At 36.4% G+C, this 11,920-nt stretch overlaps 1 long non-coding RNA gene across 1 annotated transcript in view; it reads left to right on the forward strand.

The window, feature by feature from the left end:
- Positions 1-9,164, forward strand: part of LOC118761151 — an 11,669-nt gene extending 2,505 nt beyond the window's left edge. The window contains exons 2-3 of the long non-coding RNA XR_004997176.1: positions 1,567-1,787; positions 8,896-9,164. This is a non-coding gene — a long non-coding RNA (uncharacterized LOC118761151). The remainder of the gene's footprint in view (positions 1-1,566; positions 1,788-8,895) is intronic.
- Positions 9,165-11,920: the final 2,756 nt, after the last annotated feature.

Consider the following 11,920-nt stretch of genomic DNA (forward strand, 5'->3'; position numbering starts at 1 on the left):
AACAGTAATATAGGGATTATACCAACTACCAACAAAACACCACCACATGGATTCTATTGAGAACAGTAAGAAACGATTATCAACTTTTCAATTTTCACTTTTTATAATATTTTTGATAAGGTTCGTTTTCAAGAACCGAAACATGTAAAATTCATAAGAAAATTAAAATTTATCTAATATAGTGGCGTTTTCAAACTTCTTTTTTACAAATATATACCCGCTCGTATAGGATCTACTCTTATTATAAATATATATATATATATATACATATATATATAAACACATATATACATAATACATTTATATATAAATATCTATAAAGAGGGAGAGGAGAGAGGGAGAGAGAGCTATACATACATGGTGGCTGCCCCCTCGTTATCGAGTATGGTCATTGCACGAAGCTTAATCAATGTTGTTATCGTGCAATGCCTGTGCAAGAAGATTTTTTTTAAAGTGAGGAAAGGCTGTGCACTGAGTCAATCCCACTCACTAAGCAACAGCAGCCATAATCCGAAAAGAAGAACAAGTCAACATCATCGGTAACCACTGAACCGCAGGTTTTATGTCGGAGTTATCCCAGTTACCTGAGTTACCTTCTCCTAGAAGGATGCCCTAACAAAGGCTAGGAGTCCTTCACTCCCAATGGTTTAACCGCGCGATCGAGTATTCAGTCCGATTATTTCTATGTCCCCGCGCATGATACAGCCTTAAGACATTTATTGGACGTCCGTTGACTCTCAAGTGTTCCACCGCCCTTTGACCGGTTTTGTTTTTCATCCTACAATAAACACCCTCCTCACCAAGCGAGCTTGGTTGGGTGCCGGTTTAGTCGCCGACGACCCGACCATGCAACAGGTTGTACTGGGTTACATGTTACCAGTAGCACTCGAAAGTGACCTGACATACATACATGCATACATACATACATGCATACATGCATACATACATACATACATACATGCATACATACATACATACATACATACATACATACACACACACACACGCATACATGCATACATACATACATACATGCATACATACATACATACATACATACATACATACACACACACACACGCATACATGCATACATACATACATACATACATACATACATACATACACACATACATACATATATACATGCATACATACATACATACATACATACATACATACATGCATACATACATACATACATACACACATGCATACATACATACATACATACACACACACACACGCATACATGCATACATACATACATACATACATACATACATACATACATGCATACATGCATACATACATACATACATACATACATACATACATACATACATACATACATACGTACATACGTACATACATACATACATGCATACATACATACATACATAGATGAATGCTTGTTTTGAAATGATGTAAATAATTCGTATGGAAAATAAAGAGCTCTTGTATTTTTTCAACAACCTAAACGAAATCACATTTCAAATGCTAAAAATTTCTTCGGAGAATATCTATTATCCAGATATCATGATTACATTTAACGTATAATTTCAGGAATTACGTTATTTCTCCAAAAATCCAAGTTCTGCTATACTTTGATTCAGCAGTTATAATAACAATGGCTATAAAGCTGAAAATATATATATTCGCAACTGACTTCTCATCATTGGTCCGTAGAATCTTTTTTAACCTATAGTTTTCTTTCGACATTGATGTGGGCAGCTGATTACCGCACGAGAGACCCTTTATTATGTTAACCAAAACAGCACTTTAAGGTTGGTTATGTTTTAATTTGGTTATGATATGATTCGTATGTTCTACCGAACTCTTCTGATATTCTTTTGATCCATTCACCGCAGTATACTCTTACTCTTTACTCTTTTACTTGTTTCAGTCATTTGACTGCGGCCATGCTGGAGCACCGCCTTTAGTCGAGCAAATCGAGCCCGGGACTTATTCTTTGTAAGCCCTGTACTTATTCTATCGGTCTCTTTTTGCCGAATCGCTAAGTGACGGGGACGTAAACACACCAGCATCGGTTGTCAAGCAATGCTAAGGGGACAAACACAGGCACACAAACACACACACACACATACATATATGTATATATACACATATATACGACAGGTTTCTTTCAGTTTCCGTCTACCAAATCCACTCACAAGGCTTTGGTCGGCCCGGGGCTATAGCAGAAGACACTTGCCCAAGATGCCACGCAGTGGGACTGTACCCGGAACCATGTGGTTGGTTAGCAAGCTACTTACCACACAGCCACTCCTACGCCTATAGTATAGTAAATTTTATTTATTTTCTCTTTCCTACTCCATTCCAGGTTCATCATTTTTTATAGGAAGATAGTATCTAGTAGAAATATTCTCACATCTGGCAATGATGTGGTTAACGTCTTCAGTTTTGCGGTTTGGATTTTACGTCAACTTTTGTATTCTGTAGTTATAGTGAATGCATGATACTTGTTGAGGATCTATTACATTTAGAGTGTATGTCATTAACCTTCCAGTTGAGATCTTGATACTCCATACTAGGCATTTAGTGTTATTCTCTCTATAGTCTATTTTTATCCTTTTCAAGTACCCATGTGCAACCACTTCCATGAACTTAGAGACAGGCCTAGAAATGAGCTGCGAGAGGGAGATAGAGATATGTATGTGTGTGTGTATATATATATATTTCTTTACTATCCACAAGGAGCTAAACATAGAGAGGACAAACAATGACAGACAAACGGATTAAGTCGATTATATCGACCCCAGTGCGAAACTGGTACTTTATTTATCGACCCCGAAAGGATGAAAGACAAAGTCGACCTCGGCGGAATTTGAACTCAGAACGTAACAGCAGACGAAATACCGCTAAGCATTTTCGCCCGGAGTGATAACGGTTCTGCCAGCTCGCCGCCTTTTGTATATATATATATATATATATATATATATATATAGAGAGAGAGAGAGGAGAGAGAGAGAGAGAAGAGAGAGAAAGAGAAAATGGGAAAGAAGGAAGCGGGATAGAGAGATCTGTGTTAGTTTTTTCTGCCTCTTCCCAAGTATATACGTAGATGATAATAAGTCATGTGTTGAACTTGAGAAAAAGTCTCGTCTATTTTTCCTGTTCTGCTGACAGATTGTACTTGTAGCGTGCGTTTCAGTTGCCTAATTTCTTTTTCAGGGAAAGCCTACTTTTTCCAGATTGTTACTTATTCGTTTATTAAGAAAACCAAGGGTAGCAATTGTTATTGGTATACATGTGAATTTATAATCAGTTTCCAGAAGCTGAAGGATTCGAAACTTGCTTTTCGAAGAAATGTTCACATCAGCAGGGCAACTGACCTCTATGATAATGCATACTTTTGGTTGTCTGTCTCGGACAACTAAATCCAGCTTGTTATGTTTGTACTTGGTACAAGTTTTGATAGAAATGTTACACTAATAGCAGGTGAATTTCCATGGTGTAAGTATCCTGATGGAACCGCTCTCCTTGTTACCGTATTCCCTACAATTCTTGGGAAAATAGTTAAGATGTGAGTGCAAAAAGTGCATCTTGACGCTCATTCTAGACCCAAGTTGTTGGAGACTTGAAATTTTTCATATTTTGGGGAGCGGCTATTTCGGACAATCTGCTTGAAGGAAAACCAGGCATTCACATCGATACCTGCTAATGCTTTCTCGAAATGATTGCCTTCACCTATACGAAGAAACTTTGACTCCAGGTACTTGAAAGCAGCTCAATTTTTGTTCAGGGCCTTCACAAAATTTTTCATAATCCCTAATTTGATGTGGAATGGTGGCAGCAGAATTTTGTTGGGATAGTGGCAAAGCTTTCACGTTGTGATTTCCAGACAAGAAGCTGGTTCTTGGTACTCAGCCTTTTTGTTCATAGTGCTGGCTGTCTGCCCTACTATTCCAAAGGCAACGGAAAAAGGGGATACTTGGTGTATCCCCCTTGAAGACCTTGTAGGAGAGCAATAGTTTTAAAATCATCACAAATGAGAAAACTACGATTATGATACTTGATGGCAGTTATTAGTGTCGTCATATTTTCATAAGTTTCTGACATTTGGACTCTATTGCCAATTCGTACGGATGCAACTGTGTTGCCGTTATAGAGAATAACAGCCTTTAAACTTATGTTAGGAAAAGGAGTAATATTGCCCCAGCAATCTGAAGGGGTGAATTGCCCGCAGACATAGCAAAATGTAAATATGTCTGGTGAATTTATGCAGTCTCTAGACATTATCACAACCTGAAAATAAAGAAAAATATATTAGATTTAATATTCAAGTCAATATACAGTTGCGGCCAAAATGTTCAGAACGGCATTGTTTTCGTCAGAAAAGTAGATATAAGTTTTTATCAAAGTTGTTTTATATTCTATAATTTTCACAGACAATAAATACAATATTAATTGTTATTGTCTGAGAATTTGGTCTAATTTGAGAGGATAATACAAAAGTTATGGATGATTTAGTGATTTACTGCAAAACCCATGGCGGCCAAAATGATCAGAACGGTTGCTTTTACTCCGTGTAAATATCATCCATAACTTTTGTATTATCCTCTCAAATTACACCAAAATCTCAGGCAATAAAAACCAATATTGTATTTATTGTCTGTGAAAATTATAGAATATAAAACAACTTTGATAAAAAATTATATCTACTTTTCTGACAAAAACAATGCTGTTCTGAACATTTTGGCCGCAACTGTAAGGTAAACATATTCACTGATAATATACTTTACCATTTATGTTATACAAAAAGAGAAACGTAATGTTTCTGTATAACTTGAGAACCTGATGAATAAGAAACACCATGAATTACTATTTACCATATATATTTCAAAAACGATTCTATACTGTCCATAAAAAAACTCTTGCAGACTACAGTTATTCATCATGAAGGTAAGCAGTGCTTGATTGGTTGGAGGGAATTCCAGCAAAATTGTATTAAGCACGAATAGCTTGAGAGAGCTGATCGCAAGGGTTGTGATTTGGATTCACCTTAGTAGATTGGCACACAGCCTAATTTGATATGTTACAAGTGTGGGCGTGTCTTTTTAATTAATGTAGACCTTAGTAGTCAGATAAGCTACACACGTGTCGAGGTTGCTAACTATGCATTGTGGAGGCGCAATGGCCCAGTGGTTAGGGCAGCGGACTCGCGGTCATAGGATCGCGGTTTCGATTCCCAGACCGGGCGTTGTGAGTGTTTATTGAGAGAAAACACCTAAAGCTCCACGAGGCTCCGGCAGGGGATGGTGGTGATCCCTGCTGTACTCTTTCACCACAACTTTCTCTCACTCTTACTTCCTGTTTCTGTTGTACCTGTATTTCAAGGGGCCGGCCTTGTCACTCTCTGTGTCACGCTGAATATCCCCGAGAACTACGTTAAGGGTACACGTGTATGTGGAGTGCTCAGCCACTTACACGTTAATTTCACGAGCAGGCTGTTCCGTTGATTCAGATCAACCGGAACCCTCATCGTCGTCGTAACCGACGGAGTGCTTCCATCCAACTATGCATTATACGGCTTCTTTACTTTCAGGGGAAGTGTAAGAGAATGTGTATCATGGAGGAGACTGAAAAGTCATTTGACGGTTCACCAAAACAATCAATGTAGCCATCTTGCCACATCTGTATAAAAAAGTGTAAGTTCTTATCAGAACTGAAAACCCACATCCCTGCTACCCATATTTAAGCGAATAATTAAATGATGGCATTACCCGTGATCGTGTTGCAGCCATCATGCAAGAATGTAGATGTGTGTTTATGTATGTATGTATATATATATATATTATATATATATATATATATATATATATATATATATGTTTGTATGCATGTGTGTATGCATGTGTGTATGCATGCATATGTGTATGCATGCATAGGTGTGCATGTGTGTGTATGTGTGTGTGTGTGTGTGGTGTGTGTATGTGTGTGTGTGTGTGTGAGAGAGAGAGAGAGATATATAGAGATAGATAGATGTAGTAACAATAACATTAAATGACGTAGTTCTTCACCAGTAACTAGGGGCATATGAGTGTCTGCGGCTTTCAGAACCTTTAGTTAATGCAATCGCTAAATCCACAAGGAATACTTGACACTGCAGTGACCTAAAGCTATAGTTACAAAAATGTACACACATATGATTCACTTAATTATTCTTTTAACATTTTAATGAATTATGTGCTGTTATTCCATTAGGGAATATTAAACCCTCCGTTGACATATTGATGCCTCGTATCATTATCTGCACGACTTCATCACGTGGACGAGATATTCGTTGTCATTTTTTTTTGCCATGGAAGAAACCTTGGATATTTGGCTGGCGGAAAGGGTAAAGGTTTTTCTCAGACCGGGATTTGACCCGAATGCTTGAAACACCGTGATTCTCTCCGCTAAATGCACCTAATGACAATGCAGGAGTGTTAAAATGGGCAATGTATTAAAATCCTAAGTCAATGATGTTAGTTGTTATTGTAAAAATACTTCGCAGTTCTGATTGAGGAGACATGATCAAAGGTTTCCCGTCATTCCGAGATACTGCGAATCCACTACTAACGTGTTCAACCCCACCATTTTTTAAGGATGGCAGTGTTCAATTCTAACGTGGTTTGGCTGCTATTTCCAGCAGATTGAAAGAACACGCGGAATTGTTGGTTGTAGAGGGGTAGAATCTGTTGTCGTTTAGCACCAAACCAACCTTGATCAAGCAAACGTATGATCAAAATTGTGTTCCAACGATAAATAGCTAGGTACGTATATACATACATGCATACAAACATGCGTGCATGCCTATGTACGTACCGACGCACGTACACACGCGTATGTGCGCATGGGTGTATGTCTATGTGACAAAGTACTTATTGACTAAGTTCTGTAATCTGTTCATTTTTAAGAGAGTATGATATGATTTTACAGAGACTTGGCCGCTAATTCTCATAGAGGTTTCTCCTTTGTTAGCTGTTGTGTTAATATGGGAGAAGTATAGCAATTCTAGAGCGACTTTACTTTATTTGTTTTGTTTCTTCAAGATTTTAGAATTTCGCCTCTGTTATTATTTAGATTAATCTACAACAGCCAAAACTAATGATAAACGATAACAAATATTTTGTTGCTTGGTATATGAGGATCAACCTGTGATTGATTAATCCTAAGTCAGTGTTGATCGAGCAGATCTCTGATAAAAGGCTTTCCAGCCAAAATAATTTCGTATGGAGTGAGCTACAATCACCTAATGTTTTAAAGGCAGTAGTGGGTGTTTTCAGGGAAATTTGAGGCTGTTATTTTTATGAGAAACAGAGTTACCACTCTAACGTAAGTAGAGGATATCAGATTAGTGTAACTCATCCCCTTTCTGGTTTTACTCGTGGTAAGAACATGAGGTCAAGGTAAAGTTTAATAATCAACACATAGAATGTGAAAATCGTTTCAGTTACTTTGAAATTCACTCGGAAATGTACCTCCTTCTATATATACGGTTATCTTTTAAGGTCACATCTTAGAAAAAATATTCGTTCTTTAGTGGTGTTGCTGTTTAAAAATAATGCCAATGCCTATATAGATATTAATCCAAGTGAAACCACACTAATTCCTCTGATTGTATTTACTTTTGCAATTGGCATTTTCATCCTTGAATATCGATAGCAAGATTAAAAGAAACGTGAAATGTGCACATTTATAGGGAAATTGATGTTCTTATTCAATTATGAAAGCATTAATGAACGTAAATAAAGAATAAAGGGAGATATACGGGACTGAGTAATACATCGAAAATCGTTCGCAGTCGATTCTTATCATTTCACGCATGATGAACGTAAGCATATATGTTTATATAAACATGTTTCCATGCATATATGCAATGACTAAGAAGTTTCGTTCCTTTGTCCGTTCTTGTTCGGTTTATATATCCACCACTAGTGATGACAACAACCGGTGGTTTGTCTTTAAAGCAACCGTGACTGATAAGATGTTTAGTAATCGAAACATCTAGACGTTCCTTGAAATAACATGAGGTAAATAATCCAGGCATTTTAATTATCTGCTATTTACTCCATTTGTTTAACTCATCTACACATAAAAAAAAACTCTAGCACCGATTACTTGCTGAGTCGTTTGCCTTCTTAGTTTTTCTCAATTTTTTCTTCTGAATATGTTTCCGGGACTTTAAGTATGTTTTGACTCTTTAATATCTTGCTTTTGATATAATCCTGCGTTCAGTTCCGGTCAGAAAATTCATTATTTTCTATGACGTATAATTATTTCAATTGTTTTATTTTGTACGTAATACTGTTCGTGCGATGATTTATTAAAAATGCTTTACGTGTCTGTGTGTGTGTGTGTGTGAAGAGAGAGAGAGAGAGAGAGAGAGAGAGAGAGAGAGAGAGAGAGAGAGAGAGTGAGAGAAAAATGATTTGTTATAAATTATACGAACGTGCGAAGTATGACAATTGCTGTGTGTGCGATGACTTAATTCAAATGTCGATATTCCTATTCTTGTTTATCTCCAGTTCAGCTGTTTCAACAAATTTACGATCAAAGGCTTTCTTATCGTGACCACCTCGTCATGTTTTCATGATTGGTGTATCCTTTATCACATTATTCAACGAGCAATTCTCTTCTTAAGGCAGCAGTGTGGGATTTGAGGGATATTTGGTCGGCTCTTATTTCTAGTAGATCATGGCCTCGTAAAGAACCTCACTCGCTTGGCTCACTTGCAAATGATGTATGAGTATGAGCGTGTGATGACTTATTACAATTGATACTTTCTCTAAGTTGCTTGTCACTGATCTCATCATCAAAAGAACAATTGATTTTTTTTTTACTTTTGTTAGTTTATTTATTTATTGCTACTTCTTTTCCTTTCATCAGAATGCGACTTAATAAACAAAGACAACAACGGCAACATGAATAATAGCACCAACGGCAATAACAACAACAGGAACAAAACGACAACAACAACAATACAACAGTAGCAGAAGCAATAACAACAACCATAACAAGAAAAACATGATAATCACAAAAGACTTGAGAAAAACACCAAACTCAACCATACATACAAAACAGTTGAACATGACGTCTTTATATCAGTAATATTCAATAAACAGTGTCAACATTAAGTTTGTAGCGAAGGCATCAAGAGGAACATGCGTCAACCATCTTTGTAAAAACTGAATAAAATTAACAACAATGTCTGTTCTATTATTTATTATTTATTTATTTATTGTTGCTTTTACTGAGTCGTTCTTACTAAACACATGAATATTCCAGTTTTATTTGGCAACCATACATTCTCGTTATATATTTTCCCGCTGGACCTTTTACTTGCCGTCAGTTTCATTTGAGACCTTAACAACATTCATGTCTTCTTTTGTTGCGATTCTACGAAGCGTCGATCTGTCAATAAACTCATCTTCCTTTGATATCATTTTTACACACCAACATTTACGGTAGGCAGTGAAGCAATTAATGTTAATGTACGTCTACGACTGAGCAGAGAATGATGAATCTATTTCAAAGTTTTTCCCTATCCTGCGCCTGCATGTCTGCCCGCCGCCCCACCCCTCCTGGTTCTATATATTTTCACTGTTCGTTAGAGGACGTCTAACAGAGAAAGAGAAAACCTCCGCCAGCGATTGTAGCAGTCACTCAAAGATTAGTCTCTACAAGAGTCTCGGCATTACAATACTTCACATCCAATCGATCACTCTACCACAAGATTATTCATGTGAACAAAGGCTAACTTGAGTACTTTAGCACAATTGAAACTAGTTTCAATGTTTTAATCTCAATTAGCCCCTCAGGGTTTTATCTCTTGGCATGCTAAGTCTAGAACTTTGCTCATTATTCTCACGTCCCATCTAAAGCAATATTCCTTGGGACTGTCACATTTAGAAGAGGTTTTAATAAGAAAACTTTTGTACAGTTTCCCTACAAAATTATTTTCTACTTGATAACGTACCTCTTGTCTTCCGTAGCACACACAGTTTAACTTAGCTTAATATTCACTTATAATATAAGGTCCTTCTTCTTCTTCTTCTTCTTCTTCTTCTTCTTCATATTCCTCTTCTTCTTCTTCATATTCTTTTTCTTCTTCATATTCTTCTACTTCTTCATATTCTTCATATTCTTCATATTCTTCTTCTTATATTCTTTCACTTCTTCTTCTTCATCTTCTTCATATTCTTCTTCTTCTTCTTATCTTCTTCTTCTTCTTCTTCTTCTTCTTCTTCTTCTTATTTCTCTTTTCTTCTTCATATTCTTCATATTCTTCTTCTTCTTCTTCTTCATATTCTTCATCTTCTTCTTCTTCTTCTTCTTCTTCTTTTCTTCTTCTTCTTCTTCTTCTTCTTCTTCTTCTTCTTCGATTTATTGTTTCTTTCTTTCCAATGTAATAAATATTTGTGAAATTTTCTTCTTCCGATCTTTTTTTTTTTTTTAAGTATGGCGTCTGTAGAAAACCAGAAAGTGAGAATGCAAATTGTTAGAGCCGTGCTTACAGCGCCATCAGCATGTTAAGCCAAAACACTGCTACCATCCCGCCACCATTAGCACCAACTGAAACAACAACAACAACAACAACAACAATAACAACAGCAGCAGCAGCAGTAGCAACGATGACAACACGTGACTATGAAAACATCAACAACAGTGAGAATAAGAAACAGAAAAAACAAAGAATTAAGTAATTGTTTCAATAAACCAACAAATCCTAGCAATACAACGACAAGTACAACTTCCTCTCCGCCGTGACCATCAACACCAACTCAATAACAAAAATCAAAGCGTTTCTGTGTGACAGGACTGAGAAATTCCTTATCAACCCATTACACCATCTGCTGCAATCTCTCCAATGACTGTCACGACTCAAGGATTCTAAGAGAGCTGATTCTATTTCCCTGCCTTTCATACTGATAGCCCTTTGGTTCACCTCAAGTAGTTGAGTTAGGTGCAGTCAGTTAATTGAACATGGTTACCGTTATATTGTGTCATTTATCGGACGACGAATATTCTCCCTTCTGTGGATGATATATTTCTATAGTCTATACAACAATATATTTATCAAAAGATATTCACAGCAAAATAGAACGGTCAGTATAAAAATATATAAAACATAACCATAAGAAAATAGCGATTAAAAAACATTAAATGCTGAAGAAACTGCTGAATACCTATACGAATATATATATATATATATATATATATATATATATATATATATATATATATATATATAGATTATATATAATATAAGTATATGCGGATATATACTTTTATATATGGCTTAGTATGCGTAAAAGACCCAATTAATACTTATCAATTAATAATTAAGCGTAGTAACAAGCAGTACTGGCATGCTAAACATAGCCAAAATGACCAAACCGTAAATTTTCACTTAAAGCTGGCAAAAGAACAAAACTCTTAAAAGCCCGTACCAATGATGAAAATAATTCAAAATTGAAAAAGCCAGCCATACCCGTATCACCGTGATTTCGAACTTTGATAAAAACTCTTAGTTCATCTTTAGCGAGTCTTACTGATCCCCGAGTTATATAGATTATTCATCTCAACTAATGTGTACGATGAAAGGCTGTTTGCTGTTTTTGTATCTTCTTCAGATTTGAATTTTTTTCCTGGCAAAAAGTTGTCTAATGCCTGGAAAACGTGATAGTCAGTTGGTGCAAGGTTTGGTGAATATGGTGGATGACAGGGTACTTCCAAGTCCAGTTCCTGTAACTTGAGTAGCGTTCTTTGTGCAATATATGATTGTTGAGCATTGCAAGAAAATTGGTTTCTTTGTTGACCAATCTTGGTTGCTCCTTCATCATTTCATCCATTTGATTGATGTAAACATCCGCTGTAATTGACTTATCAGGTCTGATGAAGGTGTAGTTGT

This window comes from Octopus sinensis, unplaced genomic scaffold (assembly GCF_006345805.1).
Source record: "Octopus sinensis unplaced genomic scaffold, ASM634580v1 Contig09700, whole genome shotgun sequence".
NCBI lineage: Eukaryota > Metazoa > Mollusca > Cephalopoda > Octopoda > Octopodidae > Octopus > Octopus sinensis.